The sequence below is a fragment of the Oncorhynchus tshawytscha genome, linkage group LG14 (genome assembly GCF_018296145.1).
Source record: "Oncorhynchus tshawytscha isolate Ot180627B linkage group LG14, Otsh_v2.0, whole genome shotgun sequence".
Taxonomy (NCBI): Eukaryota; Metazoa; Chordata; class Actinopteri; order Salmoniformes; family Salmonidae; genus Oncorhynchus; species Oncorhynchus tshawytscha.
This window is the reverse complement of record NC_056442.1, coordinates 51,117,385-51,140,161: the sequence shown is the minus strand read 5'-3', so window position 1 is coordinate 51,140,161 and position 22,777 is coordinate 51,117,385. Positions and strand designations below refer to the sequence as shown.

At 48.5% G+C, this 22,777-nt stretch overlaps 1 pseudogene; it reads left to right on the top strand.

Moving 5' to 3' along the window:
• The window catches only part of LOC112267474, a 92,122-nt pseudogene that overhangs the window by 57,828 nt on the left and 11,517 nt on the right, over positions 1–22,777 (top strand).

Below are 22,777 nucleotides of genomic sequence, written 5' to 3'. Positions count from 1 at the left end.
GGTGGTTATATGAGGCTGCTATACTAAGTACTAATGATAATGCCATGGTGGTTATAAGAGGCTGCTATACTAAGTCTACTAATGATAATGACATGGTGGTTATAAGAGGCTGCTATACTAAGTACTAATGATAATGCCATGGTGGTTATAAGAGGCTGCTATACTAAGTACTAATGATAATGCCATGGTAGTTATAAGAGGCTGCTATACTAAGTCTACTAATGATAATGACATGGTGGTTATAAGAGGCTGCTATACTAAGTACTAATGATAATGACATGGTGGTTATAAGAGGCTGCTATACTAAGTACTAATGATAATGACATGGTGGTTATATGAGGCTGCTATACTAAGTCTACTAATGATAATGACATGGTAGTTATATGAGGCTGCTATACTAAGTACTAATGATAATGACATGGTGGTTATATGAGGCTGCTATACTAAGTCTACTAATGATAATGACATGGTGGTTATATGAGGCCGTTCTACGCCTAGAAATAAGTGTAAACCCCCTACAGCAATGCAAAGATTTAAAAACAGACACATTTGTGGAATTGTTTTCTTGACATGTCATCATGGAATCAGTAGGCAGTTAAACACTCAAACGGAATCAGGATGTGTCTTATTTCTATAAATGTGGATGATTTACGAAGCCAGGCGTATTGATCAGAAAGGCTATTGATTATAGACCTAATTAAGTTGGTTTCCTCTCTCCTCACTTTTCTTAGACAATTTAGGCGAGTGCCTTTTTCTCGTCTCCTGATTTCGCTGCTTCCTCCACCACATTGTTCTCGACACCAATATGCTGGTTAACTGTGTTATTATTCACACAGTTAACATGGTCTAGGAAAAGGCGCACTAAAGTGTTTCTGAACCCGCGGACAGCAACCACTATCTAACACGGGAGAAAGCGCGTTTGTTAAAATAATCTCATTTGTATTAGTGTTGCGCCATTGTTGTTACATAATATAACCATATCCCATTTTAGTATCACATGTCTTAGAGTGATGGACTGTACCATCCCCACGGCCTCCATAATGGTTCAGTCCACTCAGACAGGCATGAATCAGACAGGTGTCTTGTACACCCATATATTTATATATACTCGACTAAAGAAACCTTGGTCGACCAACAGCCTATCGACCAAACGATTGACCAGTCGATTTAAATGGGGTAAGTCAAAACACATCTTCCGGTAGGAATCAACTCCTTCAAATTCAGAATTTTTGGAAACGGAGGAGACAGATACGTTACCGTGTTTCCGAGAACGCAAACACTTGCGTCTTTCATAGCGAGCTAGCGAGGGACGGAGAGAGGCGAGGACGGAGAGAGAGAGAGGCGAGGGACGGAGAGAGAGAGGCGAGGGACGGAGAGAGAGGTGAGGGACGGAGAGAGAGAGAGGCGAGGGACAGAGAGAGAGAGAGAGAGGCGAGGGACGGAGAGAGAGAGGCGAGGGACGGAGAGAGAGAGCGAGGATGGAGAGAGAGAGAGGGACGAGGGACGGAGAGAGAGAGGCGAGGGACGGAGAGAGAGAGGGGCACGGGACGGAGAGAGAGGCGAGGGACGGAGAGAGAGAGAGGCGAGGGACGGAGAGAGAAAGGCGAGGGACGGAGAGAGAGAGAGGTGAGGGACGGAGAGAGAGAGAGGCGAGGGACGGAGAGAGAGAGGTGTTATAAGAGATTTCGCTGCTATACTAAGGCGAGGGACGGAGAGAGAGGGGAGGGACAGAGAGAGAGGGGGCAAGGGACGGAGAGAGAGGGGGCGAGGGACGGAGAGAGAGAGGGACGAGGGACGGAGAGAGAGAGGGGCGAGGGACGGAGAGAGAGGGCGAGGGACGGAGAGAGAGAGAGGCGAGGACGGAGAGAGAGAGAGGTGAGGGACGGAGAGAGAGAGAGAGGCGAGGGACGGAGAGAGAGCGAGGCGAGGGACGGAGAGAGAGAGAGAGCGAGGGACGGAGAGAGAGAGAGGCGAGGGAAGGAGAGAGAAAGAGGCGAGGGACGGAGAGAGAGAGAGGCGAGGGACAGAGAGAGAGAGAGAGGCGAGGGACGGAGAGAGAGGCGAGGGACGGAGAGAGAGAGAGGCGAGGGACAGAGAGAGAGAGGCGAGGGACTGAGAGAGAGGCGAGGGACGGAGAGAGAGAGGGGCGAAGGACGGAGAGAGAGAGAGGCGAGGGACGGAGAGAGAGAGGCGAGGGATGGAGAGAGAGAGAGGCGAGGGACGGAGAGAGAGAGAGGGGCGAGGGACGGAGAGCGAGGCGAGGGACGGAGAGAGAGAGAGAGAGAGAGGCAAGGGGCGCAGTAATAGGTAGGTTCAGCCATCAGGCAGACAGGCCTCATGGTTCTGACTATCTGCAATCAAAAACTGTATCTCGCAATGGGCTGCTGTATTTCACAATATCTTGGCTTGTAATGTCTCGCGACTTCAGTAAAGCAGAACCTGTCATCAATGAACAGGCTAGGATATTCTACATGCAAGAGACCGAAGACTGAACACATTGGCATCATTAGCGAGGAGAGTTGAGTTTCATTTGAAGAAGAAAAAAATAGGGGGAAAAATTTCCCTTTTTTAGGATTTTTCTCATCGTTAAGGATCCCAATTTTGTTTAAGAGTTTGAACATTTCAACGTTCATGCCCGCCAACAGCAGACGTTCAGGAAGTGGCCTGTTCAGATCTATGAGTTCCCTGTGCAACCATTTGATGGCTCAGAGACTGACTTTAGAGATGGTATGATAGTCAGTCACTATACCAGTGTTATAACTGGGCCTGTGTGTCACAGTGTGATGCTACCATTCACTATAACAGGGCCTGTATGTCACAGTGTGATGTTACCATTCACTATACCAGGGTTATAGCAGGGCCTGTATGTCACAGTGTGATGCTACCATTCACTATAACAGGGCCTGTATGTCACAGTGTGATGTTACCATTCACTATACCAGGGTTATAGCAGGGCCTGTATGTCACAGTGTGATGCTACCATTCACTATAACAGGGCCTGTATGTCACAGTGTGATGTTACCATTCACTATACCAGGGTTATAGCAGGGCCTGTATGTCACAGTGTGATGCTACCATTCACTATACCAGGGATATAACAGGGCCTGTTGGTCACAGTGTGATGCTACCATTCACTATACCAGGGTTATAACAGGGCCTGTATGTCACAGTGTGATGCTACCATTCACTATACCAGGGTATAACAGGGCCTGTATGTCAGTGTGCTGCTACCATTCACTATACCAGGGTTATAACAGGGCCTGTATGTCACAGTGTGATGCTACCATTCACTATACCAGGGTTATAACAGGGCCTGTATGTCACAGTGTGATGCTACCATTCACTATAACAGGGCCTGTATGTCACAGTGTGATGTTACCATTCACTATACCAGGGTTATAGCAGGGCCTGTATGTCACAGTGTGATGCTACCATTCACTATACCAGGGATATAACAGGGCCTGTTGGTCACAGTGTGATGCTACCATTCACTATACCAGGGTTATAACAGGGCCTGTATGTCACAGTGTGATGCTACCATTCACTATACCAGGGTTATAACAGGGCCTGTATGTCAGTGTGCTGCTACCATTCACTATACCAGGGATATAACAGGGCCTGTTGGTCACAGTGTGATGCTACCATTCACTATACCAGGGTTATAACAGGGCCTGTATGTCACAGTGTGATGCTACCATTCACTATACCAGGGTTATAACAGGGCCTGTATGTCAGTGTGCTGCTACCATTCACTATACCAGGGTTATAACAGGGCCTGTATGTCACAGTGTGATGCTACCATTCACTATACCAGGGTTATAACAGGGCCTGTTGGTCACAGTGTGATGCTACCATTCACTATACCAGGGTTATAACAGGGCCTGTATGTCACAGTGTGATGGGACTGAGTGTGATATCTATCAGAATGTATGACTGTCCCCAACCACACAGCTGTCACCTCCACATACCACACACACACAGCAACATGGATGCTGCCTGTGTCATGCTGCTTCTCTCTCATCATCCATCCCTTTCTCCATCCATCCCTTTCTCTCTCCATCTATCCTTCTCTCCTAATCTCTCTTTCTCCATCCATCCATATCTCCCTCCCTCTCTTCCTCATTCCCTCCCTCTCTCCATCCCTCTCATTTCTCACCTTCCTCCCACACAATGTAATCACTGAAAAGACATAAACAATTCCTTGTCTCGTTAGTGGTTATACTGGAGGTTGTAATGTCTGCTAATTGGTGAGCCGATTAGCCGTCTGTTTCATCTCATCATTACACACACACACACTGACACACAAACACAGTCTGGTTCCAGTTGTCTGGTTGTGTGAAACATCTCTCAATGAAGACAGATTAACAGCCAGAACCACTGTTCAACATGCCGTAGTATCCTGGTGTGCACCATGTTCTACTGTCTACACACACACAGGTGTTAACTCAACAGCAGAGCTCTCCCCCTCCTGCTGTATGTGCTAAAACCATATGCATACATACTGTAAGACCGAGAGATAATCTTGTATACACACACCCACAGGTCTTCCTATGTCAATGTTTACAACTATACATTCACCCCAAAGTGTGTTGTCTGCCAGTGTGTGTTGCCTTCACCCTAGAGTGTTGTATACCAGTGTGTGTATGTGTGTGTGTTGTGTTCACCCCAGAGTGTGTTGTCTGCCAGTGTGTGTTGCCTTCACCCTAGAGTGTTGTATACCAGTGTGTGTATGTGTGTGTGTTGTGTTCACCCCAGAGTGTGTTGTAAACTGTGTGTTTGTGTTCACCCCAGAGTGTGTTGTATGACCAGTGTGTCTTTGTGTTGCGTTCACCCCAGTGTGTTGTATGACAGTGTGTGTTTGCCTTCACCCCATAGTGTGTTGTATGACAGTGTGTCTTTGTGTTGCGTTCACCTCAGTGTGTTGTATGACAGTGTGTGTTTGTTGCGTTCACCCCATAGTGTGTTGTATGACAGTGTGTCTTTGTGTTGCGTTCACCTCAGTGTGTTGTATGACAGTGTGTGTTTGTTGCGTTCACCCCATAGTGTGTTGTATGACAGTGTGTCTTTGTGTTGCGTTCACCTCAGTGTGTTGTATGACAGTGTGTGTGTGTTGCGTTCAGCCCAGAGTGTGTTGTAAACTAGTGTGTTTGTTGCGTTCACCCCAGAGTGTGTTGTAAACTAGTGTGTTTGTTGCGTTCACCCCAGAGTGTGTTGTAAACTAGTGTGTTTGTTGCGTTCACCCCATAGTGTGTTGTATGACAGTGTGTCTTTGTGTTGCGTTCACCTCAGTGTGTTGTATGACAGTGTGTGTGTTTGTGTTGTATGACAGTGTGTGTGTGTTGCGTTCACCCCAGTGTGTATGTGTGTGTGTGTGTGTTTGTGTGTGTGTTTGTGTGTGTGTGTGTTGCGTTCACCCCAGAGTGTGTTGTATGACAGTGTGTGTGTGTTGCGTCCTCATACATAGGTTTGGTTTGCTTCTAGCTGAACTCACTCAGCTAGGCGAAGTGAATATCTGTGCTCCCATACTCCCTTAAAATACCTTCGCTAGAAAAACAAGAATGATGTTTAGTGTTTGTCCCTCTTGAGACCCCATACCAACAACCTACCCAGTAGCACTTCCTCAAAATAGTCAGAATCAATCTAAGATAAATCAAGAAATATGTCATTAATGTTGATGTTTTTGCCGAGGAGGTCTTCGTCAGGAAAATTGTATGTCTAAGATGTTTGGTGCAGTGTTTCTCAAGTGAAAAAAATGTGTTGTCTCTCGTTGAATGAAAACAAACACTTCATTGAAGAATCCATACTGTTGACCAATCACAGACAACGGGGCGTGGGACTTCGGCTCGTTTTCAAGAAAATAAATTGTGGTCACCAACAGCCGGAAAAAAAACGTTTTGCCGAAGACTAAAACGAACAAAAAGGTTGTCAAATTCTCATCATGTATGAACTGTTTCAAACTGTTTCTGGTGGGAAGCCTTAAGACTCTCTTGTCCTCTGTAGGCTACCCAGGAGGTTACCCTACTGCTGCTCCCACCTACACAGCTAACCTCTACCAAACGGGTAGTCCAGGGTACCCACCGGGTAAGAACACACACACACTTAACCTCTACCAAACGGGTAGTCCAGGGTACCCACCAGGTAAGAACACACACCTAACCTCTACCAAACGGGTAGTCCAGGGTACCCACCGGGTAAGAACACACACCTAACCTCTACCAAACGGCTAGTCCAGGGTACCCACCAGGTAAGAACACACACCTAACCTCTACCAAACGGCTAGTCCAGGGTACCCACTGGGTAAGAACACACACCTAACCTCTACCAAACAGGTTTGTCCAGGGTACCCACTGGGTAAGAACACACACCTAACCTCTACCAAACAGGTTTGTCCAGGGTACCCACTGTGTAAAAACACACACCTAACCTCTACCAAACGGGTAGTCCAGGGTACCCACTGGGTAAGAACACAGACACACACCTAACCTCTACCAAACGGGTAGTCCAGCGTACCCACTTGGTAAGAACACACACCTAACCTCTACCAAACGGGTAGTCCAGGGTACCCACTGGGTAAGAACACAGACACCGGTAGAAAATGGCTTATCGCAGTGGTTATTAACAATTTCATAAATCATCACCTAGCTACACTTAAAGGCTTATAGCAGTGACACTTGTAGATGTCAGCTAGCTCTAGGAGGTATAGTTACTGTTGGAGCTGTCAGCTAGCTCTAGGACGTATAGTTACTGCTGGTGCTGTCAGCTAGTTCTAGGAGGTAGGGTTACTGTTGGAGCTGTCGGCGAGCTCTAGGAGGTAGGGTTACTGTTGGAGCTGTCAGCTAGCTCTAGGAGGTAGGGTTACTGTTGGAGCTGTCGGCTAGCTCTAGGAGGTAGACTTACTGTTGGAGCTGTCAGCTAGCTCTAGCAGGTAGGGTTACTGTTGGAGCTGTCAGCTAGCTCTAGGAGGTAGACTTACTGTAGGAGGTAGACTTACTGTTGGAGCTGTCAGCTAGCTCTAGGATGTAGTTACTGTTGGAGCTGTCGGCTAGCTCTAGGAGGTAGGGTTACTGTTGGAGCTGTCGGCTAGCTCTAGGAGGTAGACTTACTGTTGGAGCTGTCAGCTAGCTCTAGAAGGTAGGGTTACTGTTGGAGCTGTCGGCTAGCTCTAGGAGGTAGACTTACTGTTGGAGCTGTCAGCTAGCTCTAGGAGGTAGGGTTACTGTTGGAGCTGTCGGCTAGCTCTAGGAGGTAGAGTTACTGTTGGAGCTGTCAGCAAGCTCTAGTAGGTAGAGTTACTGCTGGAGCTGTCAGCTAGCTGTAGGAGGTATAGTTACTGTTGGAGCTGTCAGCTAGCTCTAGGAGGTAGAGTTACTGCTGGAGCTGTCAGCTAGCTCTAGAGAGTAGAGTTACTGCTGGAGCTGTCAGCTAGCTCTAGGAGGTAGGGTTACTGTTGGAGCTGTCAGCTAGCTCTAGTAGGTAGGGTTACTGTTGGAGCTGTCAGCTAGCTCTAGGAGGTAGAGTTACTGCTGGAGCTGTCAGCTAGCTCTAGGAGGTATAGTTACTGTGGAGCTGTCAGCTAGCTCTAGGAGGTAGGGTTACTGCTGGAGCTGTCAGCTAGCTCTAGGAGGTAGAGTTACTGTTGGAGCTGTCAGCTAACTCTAGGAGGTAGAGTTACTGCTGGTGCTGTCAGCTAGCTCTAGGAGGTAGAGTTACTGCTGGAGCTGTCAGCTAGCTCTAGGGGTAGTTACTGTTGGAGCAGTCAGCTAGCTCTAGGAGGTATAGTTACTGTTGGAGCTGTCAGCTAGCTCTAGGAGGTAGGGTTACTGCTGGAGCTGTCAGCTAGCTCTAGGAGGTAGTAGTTACTGTTGGAGCTGTCAGCTAGCTCTAGGAGGTAGGGTTACTGCTGGAGCTGTCGGCTAGCTCTAGGAGGTAGCGTTACTGTTGGAGCTGTCAGCAAGCTCTAGGAGGTAGTTACTGTTGGAGCTGTCAGCTAGCTCTAGGAGGTAGGGTTACTGCTGGAGCTGTCAGCTAGCTCTAGGAAGTGTAGTTACTGTTGGAGCTGTCGGCTAGCTCTAGGAGGTAGGGTTACTGCTGGAGCTGTCGGCTAGCTCTAGGAGGTAGCGTTACTGTTGGAGCTGTCAGCAAGCTCTAGGAGGTAGTTACTGTTGGAGCTGTCAGCTAGCTCTAGGAGGTAGGGTTACTGTTAGAGCTGTTGGCTAGCTCTAGGAGGTAGAGTTACTGTTGGAGCTGTCAGCAAGCTCTAGTAGGTAGAGTTACTGCTGGAGCTGTCAGCTAGCTGTAGGAGGTATAGTTACTGTTGGAGCTGTCAGCTAGCTCTAGGAGGTAAAGTTACTGCTGGAGCTGTAAGCTAGCTCTAGGAGGTAGAGTTACTGCTGGAGCTGTCAGCTAGCTCTAGGAGGTAGAGTTACTGCTGGAGCTGTCAGCTAGCTCTAGGAGGTAGAGTTACTGCTGGAGCTGTCAGCTAGCTCTAGGAGGTAGAGTTACTGCTGGAGCTGTCAGCTAGCTCTAGGAGGTAGAGTTACTGCTGGAGCTGTCAGCTAGCTCTAGGAGGTATAGTTACTGCTGGAGCTGTCAGCTAGCTCTAGGAGGTAGGGTTACTGCTGGAGCTGTCAGCTAGCTCTAGGAGGTAGAGTTACTGTTGGAGCTGTCAGCTAACTCTAGGAGGTAGAGTTACTGCTGGTGCTGTCAGCTAGCTCTAGTAGGTAGAGTTACTGCTGGAGCTGTCAGCTAGCTCTAGTGGGTAGTTACTGTTGGAGCAGTCAGCTAGCTCTAGGAGGTATAGTTACTGTTGGAGCTGTCAGCTAGCTCTAGGAGGTAGGGTTACTGCTGGAGCTGTCAGCTAGCTCTAGGAAGTGTAGTTACTGTTGGAGCTGTCGGCTAGCTCTAGGAGGTAGGGTTACTGCTGGAGCTGTCGGCTAGCTCTAGGAGGTAGAGTTACTGTTGGAGCTGTCAGCAAGCTCTAGGAGGTAGTTACTGCTGGAGCTGTCAGCTAGCTCTAGGAGGTATAGTTATTGTTGGAGCTGTCAGCTAGTTCTAGGAGGTAGGGTTACTGTTGGAGCTGTAGGCTAGATCTAGGAGGTGGAGTTACTGTTGGAGCTGTCAGCTAGCTCTAGGAGGTATAGTTACTGTTGGAGCTGTCAGCTAGCTCTAGTAGGTAGTTACTGTTGGAGCTGTCAGCTAGCTCTAGGACGTATAGTTACTGCTGGTGCTGTCAGCTAGCTCTAGGTGGTATATTTACTGTTGGAGCTGTCAGCTAGCTCTAGGAGGTAGGGTTACTGCTGGAGCTGTCAGCTAGCTCTAGGTGGTATATTTACTGTTGGAGCTGTCAGCTAGCTCTAGGAGGTAGGGTTATTGTTGGAGCTGTCAGCTAGTTCTAGGAGGTATAGTTACAATTGGAGCTGTCGGCTAGCTCTAGGAGGTAGGGTTACTGCTGGAGCTGTCGGCTAGCTCTAGGAGGTAGAGTTACTGCTGGAGCTGTCAGCTAGCTCTAGGAGGTAGGGTTACTGCTGGAGCTGTCAGCTAGCTCTAGGAGGTAGAGTTACTGTTGGAGCTGTCAGCTAGCTCTAGGAGGTATAGTTACTGCTGGTGCTGTCAGCTAGCTCTAGGAGGTAGGGTTACTGTTGGAGCTGTCAGCTAGCTCTAGGAGGTAGGGTTACTGTTGGAGCTGTCAGCTAGCTCTAGGAGGTAGGGTTACTGTTGGAGCTGTCAGCTAGCTCTAGGAGGTAGACTTACTGTTGGAGCTGTCAGCTAGCTCTAGCAGGTAGGGTTACTGTTGGAGCTGTCGGCTAGCTCTAGGAGGTAGACTTACTGTAGGAGGTAGACTTACTGTTGGAGCTGTCAGCTAGCTCTAGGATGTAGGGTTACTGCTGGAGCTGTCGGCTAGCTCTAGGAGGTAGGGTTACTGCTGGAGCTGTCGGCTAGCTCTAGGAGGTAGAGTTACTGTTGGAGCTGTCAGCAAGCTCTAGGAGGTAGTTACTGCTGGAGCTGTCAGCTAGCTCTAGGAGGTATAGTTACTGTTGGAGCTGTCAGCTAGTTCTAGGAGGTAGGGTTACTGTTGGAGCTGTAGGCTAGATCTAGGATGTAGGGTTACTGTTGGAGCTGTCGGCTAGCTCTAGGAGGTAGACTTACTGTTGGAGCTGTCAGCAAGCTCTAGGAGGTAGTTACTGCTGGAGCTGTCAGCTAGCTCTAGGAGGTATAGTTACTGTTGGAGCTGTCAGCTAGTTCTAGGAGGTAGGGTTACTGCTGGAGCTGTCGGCTAGCTCTAGGAGGTAGGGTTACTGTTGGAGCTGTCGGCTAGCTCTAGGAGGTAGACTTACTGTTGGAGCTGTCAGCTAGCTCTAGGAGGTAGGGTTACTGTTGGAGCTGTCAGCAAGCTCTAGTAGGTAGAGTTACTGCTGGAGCTGTCGGCTAGCTCTAGGAGGTAGGGTTACTGCTGGAGCTGTCGGCTAGCTCTAGGAGGTAGAGTTACTGTTGGAGCTGTCAGCAAGCTCTAGGAGGTAGTTACTGTTGGAGCTGTCAGCTAGCTCTAGGAGGTAGGGTTACTGTTAGAGCTGTTGGCTAGCTCTAGGAGGTAGAGTTACTGTTGGAGCTGTCAGCAAGCTCTAGTAGGTAGAGTTACTGCTGGAGCTGTCAGCTAGCTCTAGGAGGTAAAGTTACTGCTGGAGCTGTCAGCTAGCTCTAGGAGGTAGAGTTACTGCTGGAGCTGTCAGCTAGCTCTAGGAGGTAGAGTTACTGCTGGAGCTGTCAGCTAGCTCTAGGAGGTAGAGTTACTGCTGGAGCTGTCAGCTAGCTGTAGAGAGTAGAGTTACTGCTGGAGCTGTCATCTAGCTCTAGGAGGTAGAGTTACTGCTGGAGCTGTCAGCTAGCTCTAGGAGGTAGGGTTACTGTTAGAGCTGTCAGCTAGCTCTAGGAGTTAGAGTTACTGCTGGTGCTGTCAGCTAGCTCTAGGAGGTAGTTACTGCTGGAGCTGTCAGCTAGCTCTAGGAGGTATAGTTACTGTTGGAGCTGTCAGCTAGTTCTAGGAGGTAGGGTTACTGTTGGAGCTGTAGGCTAGATCTAGGAGGTAGAGTTACTGCTGGAGCTGTCAGCTAGCTCTAGTGGGTAGTTACTGTTGGAGCAGTCAGCTAGCTCTAGGAGGTATAGTTACTGTTGGAGCTGTCAGCTAGCTCTAGGAGGTAGGGTTACTGCTGGAGCTGTCAGCTAGCTCTAGGAAGTGTAGTTACTGTTGGAGCTGTCGGCTAGCTCTAGGAGGTAGGGTTACTGCTGGAGCTGTCAGCTAGCTCTAGGAGGTAGAGTTACTGTTGGAGCTGTCAGCAAGCTCTAGGAGGTAGTTACTGCTGGAGCTGTCAGCTAGCTCTAGGAGGTATAGTTACTGTTGGAGCTGTCAGCTAGTTCTAGGAGGTAGGGTTACTGTTGGAGCTGTAGGCTAGATCTAGGAGGTAGAGTTACTGTGGAGCTGTCAGCTAGCTCTAGGAGGTATAGTTACTGTTGGAGCTGTCAGCTAGCTCTAGTAGGTAGTTACTGTTGGAGCTGTCAGCTAGCTCTAGGACGATATAGTTACTGCTGGTGCTGTCAGTATAGTTACTGCTGGTGCTGTCAGCTAGCTCTAGGTGGTATATTTACTGTTGGAGCTGTCAGCTAGCTCTAGGAGGTAGGGTTACTGCTGGAGCTGTCAGCTAGCTCTAGGTGGTATATTTACTGTTGGAGCTGTCAGCTAGCTCTAGGAGGTAGGGTTATTGTTGGAGCTGTCAGCTAACTCTAGTAGGTAGTTACTGCTGGAGCTGTCAGCTAGTTCTAGGAGGTATAGTTACTGTTGGAGCTGTCAGCTAGCTGTAGGAGGTAGGGTTACTGTTGGAGCTGTCAGCTAGTTCTAGGAGGTAGGGTTACTGCTGGAGCTGTCAGCTAGCTCTAGGAGGTAGTTACTGCTGGAGCTGTCAGCTAGTTCTAGGAGGTATAGTTACTGTTGGAGCTGTCAGCTAGTTCTAGGAGGTAGGGTTACTGCTGGAGCTGTCAGCTAGCTCTAGGAGGTAGAGTTACTGCTGGAGCTGTCAGCTAGCTCTAGGAGGTATAGTTACTGTTGGAGCTGTCAGCTAGCTCTAGGACGTATAGTTACTGCTGGTGCTGTCAGCTAGTTCTAGGAGGTAGGGTTACTGTTGGAGCTGTCGGCTAGCTCTAGGAGGTAGGGTTACTGTTGGAGCTGTCAGCTAGCTCTAGGAGGTAGGGTTACTGTTGGAGCTGTCAGCTAGCTCTAGGAGGTAGACTTACTGTTGGAGCTGTCAGCTAGCTCTAGCAGGTAGGGTTACTGTTGGAGCTGTCGGCTAGCTCTAGGAGGTAGACTTGGAGCTGTCAGCTGTAGGAGGTAGACTTACTGTTGGAGCTGTCAGCTAGCTCTAGGAGGTAGGGTTACTGTTGGAGCTGTCAGCTAGCTCTAGGAGGTAGACTTACTGTTGGAGCTGTCAGCTAGCTCTAGGAGGTAGGGTTACTGTTGGAGCTGTCAGCAAGCTCTAGTAGGTAGAGTTACTGCTGGAGCTGTCAGCTAGCTCTAGGAGGTATAGTTACTGTTGGAGCTGTCAGGTAGCTCTAGGAGGTAAAGTTACTGCTGGAGCTGTCAGCTAGCTCTAGGAGGTAGAGTTACTGCTGGAGCTGTCAGCTAGCTCTAGGAGGTAGAGTTACTGCTGGAGCTGTCAGCTAGCTCTAGGAGGTAGGGTTACTGCTGGAGCTGTCAGCTAGCTCTAGGAGTAGGTAGGGTTACTGTTGGAGCTGTCAGCTAGCTCTAGGAGGTAGAGTTACTGCTGGAGCTGTCAGCTAGCTCTAGGAGGTATAGTTACTGCTGGAGCTGTCAGCTAGCTCTAGGAGGTAGGGTTACTGCTGGAGCTGTCAGCTAGCTCTAGGAGGTAGAGTTACTGTTGGAGCTGTCAGCTAACTCTAGGAGGTAGAGTTACTGCTGGAGCTGTCAGCTAGCTCTAGTGGTAGGTTACTGTTGGAGCTGTCAGCTAGCTCTAGGAGGTATAGTTACTGTTGGAGCTGTCAGCTAGCTCTAGGAGGTAGGGTTACTGCTGGAGCTGTCAGCTAGCTCTAGGAGGTCTAGGAAGTAGTTACTGTTGGAGCTGTCGGCTAGCTCTAGGAGGTAGGGTTACTGCTGGAGCTGTCGGCTAGCTCTAGGAGGTAGAGTTACTGTTGGAGCTGTCAGCAAGCTCTAGGAGGTAGTTACTGCTGGAGCTGTCAGCTAGCTCTAGGAGGTATAGTTACTGTTGGAGCTGTCAGCTAGTTCTAGGAGGTAGGGTTACTGTTGGAGCTGTCAGGCTAGATCTAGGATGTAGGGTTACTGTTGGAGCTGTCGGCTAGCTCTAGGAGGTAGAGTTACTGTTGGAGCTGTCAGCTAGCTCTAGGAGGTAGAGTTACTGCTGGAGCTGTCAGCTAGCTCTAGGAGGTAGAGTTACTGCTGGAGCTGTCAGCTAGCTCTAGAGAGTAGAGTTACTGCTGGAGCTGTCAGCTAGCTCTAGGAGGTAGAGTTACTGCTGGAGCTGTCAGCTAGCTCTAGGAGGTAGGGTTACTGTTGGAGCTGTCAGCTAGCTCTAGGAGGTAGAGTTACTGCTGGTGCTGTCAGCTAGCTCTAGGAGGTATAGTTACTGCTGGAGCTGTCAGCTAGCTCTAGGAGGTAGGGTTACTGCTGGAGCTGTCAGCTAGCTCTAGGAGGTAGAGTTACTGTTGGAGCTGTCAGCTAACTCTAGGAGGTAGAGTTACTGCTGGAGCTGTCAGCTAGCTCTAGTGGGTAGTTACTGTTGGAGCAGTCAGCTAGCTCTAGGAGGTATAGTTACTGTTGGAGCTGTCAGCTAGCTCTAGGAGGTAGGGTTACTGCTGGAGCTGTCAGCTAGCTCTAGGAAGTGTAGTTACTGTTGGAGCTGTCGGCTAGCTCTAGGAGGTAGGGTTACTGCTGGAGCTGTCGGCTAGCTCTAGGAGGTAGAGTTACTGTTGGAGCTGTCAGCAAGCTCTAGGAGGTAGTTACTGCTGGAGCTGTCAGCTAGCTCTAGGAGGTATAGTTACTGTTGGAGCTGTCAGCTAGTTCTAGGAGGTAGGGTTACTGTTGGAGCTGTAGGCTAGATCTAGGAGGTAGAGTTACTGTTGGAGCTGTCAGCTAGCTCTAGGAGGTATAGTTACTGTTGGAGCTGTCAGCTAGCTCTAGTAGGTAGTTACTGTTGGAGCTGTCAGCTAGCTCTAGGACGTATAGTTACTGCTGGTGCTGTCAGCTAGCTCTAGGTGGTATATTTACTGTTGGAGCTGTCAGCTAGCTCTAGGAGGTAGGGTTACTGCTGGAGCTGTCAGCTAGCTCTAGGTGGTATATTTACTGTTGGAGCTGTCAGCTAGCTCTAGGAGGTAGGGTTATTGTTGGAGCTGTCAGCTAACTCTAGTAGGTAGTTACTGCTGGAGCTGTCAGCTAGTTCTAGGAGGTATAGTTACTGTTGGAGCTGTCAGCTAGCTGTAGGAGGTAGGGTTACTATTGGAGCTGTCAGCTAGTTCTAGGAGGTAGGGTTACTGCTGTAGCTGTCAGCTAGCTCTAGGAGGTAGAGTTACTGCTGGAGCTGTCAGCTAGCTCTAGGAGGTATAGTTACTGTTGGAGCTGTCAGCTAGTTCTAGGAGGTAGGGTTACTGCTGTAGCTGTCAGCTAGCTCTAGGAGGTAGAGTTACTGCTGGAGCTGTCAGCTAGCTCTAGGAGGTATAGTTACTGTTGGAGCTGTCAGCTAGCTCTAGGAGGTATAGTTACTGCTGGTGCTGTCAGCTAGTTCTAGGAGGTAGGGTTACTGTTGGAGCTGTCAGCTAGCTCTAGGAGGTAGGGTTACTGTTGGAGCTGTCAGCTAGCTCTAGGAGGTAGGGTTACTGTTGGAGCTGTCAGCTAGCTCTAGGAGGTAAACTTACTGTTGGAGCTGTCAGCTAGCTCTAGGAGGTAGGGTTACTGTTGGAGCTGTCGGCTAGCTCTAGGAGGTAGACTTACTGTAGGAGGTAGACTTACTGTTGGAGCTGTCAGCTAGCTCTAGGATGTAGGGTTACTGTTGGAGCTGTCGGCTAGCTCTAGGAGGTAGACTTACTGTTGGAGCTGTCAGCTAGCTCTAGGAGGTAGGGTTACTGTTGGAGCTGTCAGCAAGCTCTAGTAGGTAGAGTTACTGCTGGAGCTGTCAGCTAGCTCTAGGAGGTATAGTTACTGTTGGAGCTGTCAGGTAGCTCTAGGAGGTAAAGTTACTGCTGGAGCTGTCAGCTAGCTCTAGGAGGTAGAGTTACTGCTGGAGCTGTCAGCTAGCTCTAGGAGGTAGAGTTACTGCTGGAGCTGTCAGCTAGCTCTAGGAGGTAGAGTTACTGCTGGAGCTGTCAGCTAGCTCTAGGAGGTAGAGTTACTGCTGGAGCTGTCAGCTAGCTCTAGGAGGTAGAGTTACTGCTGGAGCTGTCAGCTAGCTCTAGGAGGTATAGTTACTGCTGGAGCTGTCAGCTAGCTCTAGGAGGTAGGGTTACTGCTGGAGCTGTCAGCTAGCTCTAGGAGGTAGAGTTACTGTTGGAGCTGTCAGCTAGCTCTAGGAGGTAGTTACTGTTGGAGCTGTCAGCTAGCTCTAGGAGGTATAGTTACTGTTGGAGCTGTCAGCTAGCTCTAGGAGGTAGGGTTACTGCTGGAGCTGTCAGCTAGCTCTTGGTGGTATATTTACTGTTGGAGCTGTCAGCTAGCTCTAGGAGGTAGGGTTATTGTTGGAGCTGTCAGCTAGTTCTAGGAGGTAGTTACTGCTGGAGCTGTCAGCTAGTTCTAGGAGGTATAGTTACTGTTGGAGCTGTCAGCTAGTTCTAGGAGGTAGTTACTGCTGGAGCTGTCAGCTAGCTCTAGGAGGTATAGTTACTGTTGGAGCTGTCAGCTAGCTCTAGGAGGTAGTTACTGCTGGAGCTGTCAGCTAGTTCTAGGAGGTAGGGTTACTGCTGGAGCTGTCCGCTAGCTCTAGGAGGTATAGTTACTGTTGGAGCTGTCAGCAAGCTTTAGTAGGTAGAGTTACTGCTGGAGCTGTCGGCTAGCTCTAGGAGGTAGGGTTACTGCTGGAGCTGTCGGCTAGCTCTAGGAGGTAGTTACTGTTGGAGCTGTCAGCTAGCTCTAGGAGGTAGGGTTACTGTTAGAGCTGTTGGCTAGCTCTAGGAGGTAGAGTTACTGTTGGAGCTGTCAGCAAGCTCTAGTAGGTAGAGTTACTGCTGGAGCTGTCAGCTAGCTCTAGGAGGTAGAAGTTACTGCTGGAGCTGTCAGCTAGCTCTAGGAGGTAGAGTTACTGCTGGAGCTGTCAGCTAGCTCTAGGAGGTAGAGTTACTGCTGGAGCTGTCAGCTAGCTCTAGGAGGTAGAGTTACTGCTGGAGCTGTCAGCTAGCTCTAGAGAGTAGAGTTACTGCTGGAGCTGTCAGCTAGCTCTAGGAGGTAGAGTTACTGCTGGAGCTGTCAGCTAGCTCTAGGAGGTAGGGTTACTGTTGGAGCTGTCAGCTAGCTCTAGTAGGTAGGGTTACTGTTGGAGCTGTCAGCTAGCTCTAGGAGGTAGAGTTACTGCTGGTGCTGTCAGCTAGCTCTAGGAGGTATAGTTACTGCTGGAGCTGTCAGCTAGCTCTAGGAGGTAGGGTTACTGCTGGAGCTGTCAGCTAGCTCTAGGAGGTAGAGTTACTGTTGGAGCTGTCAGCTAACTCTAGGAGGTAGAGTTACTGCTGGAGCTGTCAGCTAGCTCTAGTGGGTAGTTACTGTTGGAGCAGTCAGCTAGCTCTAGGAGGTATAGTTACTGTTGGAGCTGTCAGCTAGCTCTAGGAGGTAGGGTTACTGCTGGAGCTGTCAGCTAGCTCTAGGAGGTATAGTTACTGTTGGAGCTGTCGGCTAGCTCTAGGAGGTAGGGTTACTGCTGGAGCTGTCGGCTAGCTCTAGGAGGTAGAGTTACTGTTGGAGCTGTCAGCAAGCTCTAGGAGGTAGTTACTGCTGGAGCTGTCAGCTAGCTCTAGGAGGTATAGTTACTGTTGGAGCTGTCAGCTAGTTCTAGGAGGTAGGGTTACTGTTGGAGCTGTAGGCTAGATCTAGGATGTAGGGTTACTGTTGGAGCTGTCAGCTAGCTCTAGGAGGTAGAGTTACTGTTGGAGCTGTCAGCTAAGCTCTAGGAGGTAGTTACTGTTGGAGCTGTCAGCTAGCTCTAGGAGGTAGGGTTACTGTTGGAGCTGTAGGCTAGCTCTAGGAGGTAGAGTTACTGTTGGAGCTGTCAGCAAGCTCTAGTAGGTAGAGTTACTGCTGGAGCTGTCAGCTAGCTCTAGGAGGTAAAGTTACTGCTGGAGCTGTCAGCTAGCTCTAGGAGGTAGAGTTACTGCTGGAGCTGTCAGCTAGCTCTAGGAGGTAGAGTTACTGCTGGAGCTGTCAGCTAGCTCTAGGAGGTAGAGTTACTGCTGGAGCTGTCAGCTAGCTCTAGAGAGTAGAGTTACTGCTGGAGCTGTCAGCTAGCTCTAGGAGGTAGAGTTACTGCTGGAGCTGTCAGCTAGCTCTAGGAGGTAGGGTTACTGTTGGAGCTGTCAGCTAACTCTAGGAGGTAGAGTTACTGCTGGAGCTGTCAGCTAGCTCTAGGAGGTAGTTACTGTTGGAGCAGTCAGCTAGCTCTAGGAGGTATAGTTACTGTTGGAGCTGTCAGCTAGCTCTAGGAGGTAGGGTTACTGCTGGAGCTGTCAGCTAGCTCTAGGAAGTGTAGTTACTGTTGGAGCTGTCGGCTAGCTCTAGGAGGTAGGGTTACTGCTGGAGCTGTCGGCTAGCTCTAGGAGGTAGAGTTACTGTTGGAGCTGTCAGCAAGCTCTAGGAGGTAGTTACTGCTGGAGCTGTCAGCTAGCTCTAGGAGGTATAGTTACTGTTGGAGCTGTCAGCTAGTTCTAGGAGGTAGGGTTACTGTTGGAGCTGTAGGCTAGATCTAGGAGGTAGAGTTACTGTTGGAGCTGTCAGCTAGCTCTAGGAGGTATAGTTACTGTTGGAGCTGTCAGCTAGCTCTAGTAGGTAGTTACTGTTGGAGCTGTCAGCTAGCTCTAGGACGTATAGTTACTGCTGGTGCTGTCAGCTAGCTCTAGGTGGTATATTTACTGTTGGAGCTGTCAGCTAGCTCTAGGAGGTAGGGTTACTGCTGGAGCTGTCAGCTAGCTCTAGGTGGTATATTTACTGTTGGAGCTGTCAGCTAGCTCTAGGAGGTAGGGTTATTGTTGGAGCTGTCAGCTAACTCTAGTAGGTAGTTACTACTGGAGCTGTCAGCTAGTTCTAGGAGGTATAGTTACTGTTGGAGCTGTCAGCTAGCTGTAGGAGGTAGGGTTACTGTTGGAGCTGTCAGCTAGTTCTAGGAGGTAGGGTTACTGCTGGAGCTGTCAGCTAGCTCTAGGAGGTATAGTTACTGTTGGAGCTGTCAGCTAGCTCTAGGACGTATAGTTACTGCTGGTGCTGTCAGCTAGTTCTAGGAGGTAGGGTTACTGTTGGAGCTGTCGGCTAGCTCTAGGAGGTAGGGTTACTGTTGGAGCTGTCAGCTAGCTCTAGGAGGTAGGGTTACTGTTGGAGCTGTCGGCTAGCTCTAGGAGGTAGACTTACTGTTGGAGCTGTCAGCTAGCTCTAGCAGGTAGGGTTACTGTTGGAGCTGTCGGCTAGCTCTAGGAGGTAGACTTACTGTAGGAGGTAGACTTACTGTTGGAGCTGTCAGCTAGCTCTAGGATGTAGGGTTACTGTTGGAGCTGTCGGCTAGCTCTAGGAGGTAGACTTACTGTTGGAGCTGTCAGCTAGCTCTAGGAGGTAGGGTTACTGTTGGAGCTGTCAGCAAGCTCTAGTAGGTAGAGTTACTGCTGGAGCTGTCAGCTAGCTGTAGGAGGTATAGTTACTGTTGGAGCTGTCAGGTAGCTCTAGGAGGTAAAGTTACTGCTGGAGCTGTAAGCTAGCTCTAGGAGGTAGAGTTACTGCTGGAGCTGTCAGCTAGCTCTAGGAGGTAGAGTTACTGCTGGAGCTGTCAGCTAGCTCTAGGAGGTAGAGTTACTGCTGGAGCTGTCAGCTAGCTCTAGAGAGTAGAGTTACTGCTGGAGCTGTCAGCTAGCTCTAGTAGGTAGAGTTACTGCTGGAGCTGTCAGCTAGCTCTAGGAGGTATAGTTACTGCTGGAGCTGTCAGCTAGCTCTAGGAGGTAGGGTTACTGCTGGAGCTGTCAGCTAGCTCTAGGAGGTAGAGTTATTGTTGGAGCTGTCAGCTAGCTCTAGTGGGTAGTTACTGTTGGAGCTGTCAGCTAGCTCTAGGAGGTATAGTTACTGTTGGAGCTGTCGGCTAGCTCTAGGAGGTAGGGTTACTGCTGGAGCTGTCAGCTAGCTCTTGGTGGTATATTTACTGTTGGAGCTGTCAGCTAGCTCTAGGAGGTAGGGTTATTGTTGGAGCTGTCAGCTAGTTCTAGGAGGTAGTTACTGCTGGAGCTGTCAGCTAGTTCTAGGAGGTATAGTTACTGTTGGAACTGTCAGCTAGTTCTAGGAGGTAGTTACTGCTGGAGCTGTCCGCTAGCTCTAGGAGGTATAGTTACTGTTGGAGCTGTCAGCTAGCTCCAGGAGGTAGTTACTGCTGGAGCTGTCAGCTAGTTCTTGGAGGTAGGGTTACTGCTGTAGCTGTCAGCTAGCTCTAGGAGGTAGAGTTACTGCTGGAGCTTTCAGCTAGCTCTAGGTGGTATAGTTACTGTTGGAGCTGTCAGCTAGCTGTAGGAGGTAGGGTTACTGTTGGAGCTGTCAGCTAGTTCTAGGAGGTAGGGTTACTGTTGGAGCTGTCAATCTGCTCAGTTTGGGTCTCAATTTACTGTTGCAAGTTAGTATAGTAGAGTATTTCGTTGTGCATTAGCAGTTCTTCTCTCATGTCAGTCACTGATAGTTACTCAAATAGCCCATGTCAGCAAACATATTTAGATTGGTAAGTTAGTCTAGCTACCAGGATCTCTATATTTAGTGATCATGGTCGAATTACCTGCCGATGGTTCCTCATTGATTTTGTTAGTTAGTCTCACTCAGATGTCATATTTAAAACTGCAAACATTTCTCTCCATCCTATGTCAAAATTTTAATTTGACCTTTATTTTACTAGGCAAGTCAGTTAAAGAACAAATTCTTATTTTCAATGACGGCCTCGGAACAGTGGGTTAACTGCCTGTTCAGGGGCAGAACGACAGATTTGTACCTTGTCAGCTCAGGGATTTGAACTTGCAACCTTCCGGTTACTAGTCCAACGCTCTAACCACTAGGCTACCCTGCCACCCCAGGAAATTAGTTATAAAATGGCAAAATTGTTCTCTGCATGGCAAAGTGTGTAGAATTTCCCAAAATGAATTCTAAAGTGTAAAAATGTCTGTCCGCTGTCAAGAAGGGGGAATCTTAAACAAATTGGCTCTCAATGTGTGTGGGGAGGGGGTGTGGATGTAGGTACGCACAGACACACAAGCAACTGCGGCCCCTCGTGAATCTAAAGCTAACGTAACCTTGTCTCGTCTCCACCTTCTGGCCCATTTCCACTTTCTGGCCCCAGTGATTCTCTGGTGGGTTACATGAGGACTTCATGTTTTCAGCACTAGACCTCAACGTTCTGACTAGACGACGCAGGTCAATTTCAGAGAGCAGTGTCGTGATTAAATACATGATCCACATACTGTTCATTCACCCATGTTCATTCACCCATGTTCATTCACCCATGTTCATTCACCCATGGCCTTCAGACTGGACACAATAACACCGTTTGGTATTGGCTGTACGCTGATGCTGCCGTTCAGAGCTGGCTGATGGTGATGCATACTGGAGCTCCTCAGCATCTCTCTCTTTGTTCCGGTGTCCTTGGCTCTGTATTCTAGAAGCCTCTAAGCAGAGCAGCACTTTACTGTATGACCTTCATCTGCCCCCTGGTGGTTTTAACAGAGTACTACACAAAGGTGTAAAGTTGAAGTCGGAAGTTTACATACACCTTAGCCAAATACATTTAAACTCAGTTTTTCACAATTCCTGACATTTAATCCAAATAAAGATCCCCTATTTTAGGTCAGTTAGGATCGCCACTTTATTTTAAGAATGTAAAAATGTCAGAATAATAGTAGAGAGAATTATTTATTTCAGCTTTTATTTCTTTCATCACATTTCCAGTGGGTCAGAAGTTCACATACACTCATTTAGTATTTGGTCTCATTGCCTTTAAATTGTTTAACTTGAGTCAAACGTTTCAGGTAGCCTTCCAAAAGCTTCCCACAATAAGATGGGTGAATTTTGGCCCATTCCTCCTGACAGAGCTGGTGTAACTGAGTCAGGTTTGTAGACCTCCTTGCTCACACACGCGTTTTCAGTTATGCCCACAAGTTTTCTATAGGATTGAGGTCAAGGCTTTGTGATGGCCACTCCAATACCTTGACTTTGTTGTCCTTTAAGCCATTTTGCCACAACTTAGGAAGTATGCTTGGGGTCATTGTCCATTTGGAAGACCCATTTGCGACCAAGTGTTAACTTCCTGACTGATGTCTTGAGATGTTACTTCAATATATCCACATCATTTTCCTTCCTCATGATGTGAAGTGCACCAGTCACTCCTGCAGCAAAGCACCCCCACAACTTGAGGCTACCACCCCTGTGCTTCACGGTTGGGATGGTGTTCTTCGGCTTGCAAGCCTCCCCCTTTTTCCTCCAAACAAAACAATGGTCATTAGGGTCAAGCAGTTATATTTTTGTTTCATCAGACCAGAGGACATTTCTCCAAAAAGTATGATCTTTGTCCCCATGTGCAGTTCCAAACCGTAGTCTGGCTTTTTTATGGCAGTTTAGGAGCAGTGGCTTCTTCCTTGCTGAGCGGCCTTTCAGGTTATGTTCATATAGGACTCGTTTTACTGTGGATATAGATAGTTTTGTACCTGTTTCCTCCAGCATCTTCACAAGGTCCTTTGCTGTTGTTCTGGGATTGACTTGCCCTTTTCACACCAAAGTACATTCATCTCAAGGAGACAGAATGTGTCTCCTTCCTGAGCGGTATGAAGGCTGCGTGGTCCCATGGTGTTTATACTTGCGTACTATTGTTTGTACAGATGAATGTGGTACCTTCAGGCATTTGGAAATTACTCCCAAGGATGAACCAGACTTGTGGAGGTCTACAATGTTTTTTCTGAGGTCTTGGCTGATTTATTTTGATTTTGTCAAGCAAAGAGGTACTGAGTTTGAAGGTAGGCCTTGAAATACATCCACAGGTACACCTCCAATTGACTCAAATGATGTCAATTAGCCTATCAGAAGCTTGACATCATTTTCGGGAATTTTCCAAGCTCTTTAAAGGCACAGTCAACTTAGTGTATGTAAACTTCTGACCCACTGGAATTGTGATACAGTGAATTATTAATTAAATAATCTGTCTGTAAACAATTGTTGGAAAAATTACTTGTGTCATGCACAAAGTAGATGCCCTAACTGACTTGCCAAAACTATAGTTTGTTAACAATACATTTGTGGAGTGGTTGAAAAACGAGTTTTAATGACTCCAACCTAAGTGTATGTAAACTTCTGACTTCAACTATAGATCAGGGGTTTCCAACAGGTTGATTGGGAGCTACCAGTAACTCAGAGCTACCAGTAGTAACTCAGAGCTACCAGTAGTAACTCAGAGCTACCAGTAGTAACTCAGAGCTACCAGTAGTAACTCAGAGCTACCAGTAGTAACTCAGAGCTACCAGTAGTAACTCAGAGCTACCAGTAGTAACTCAGAGCTACCAGTAGTAA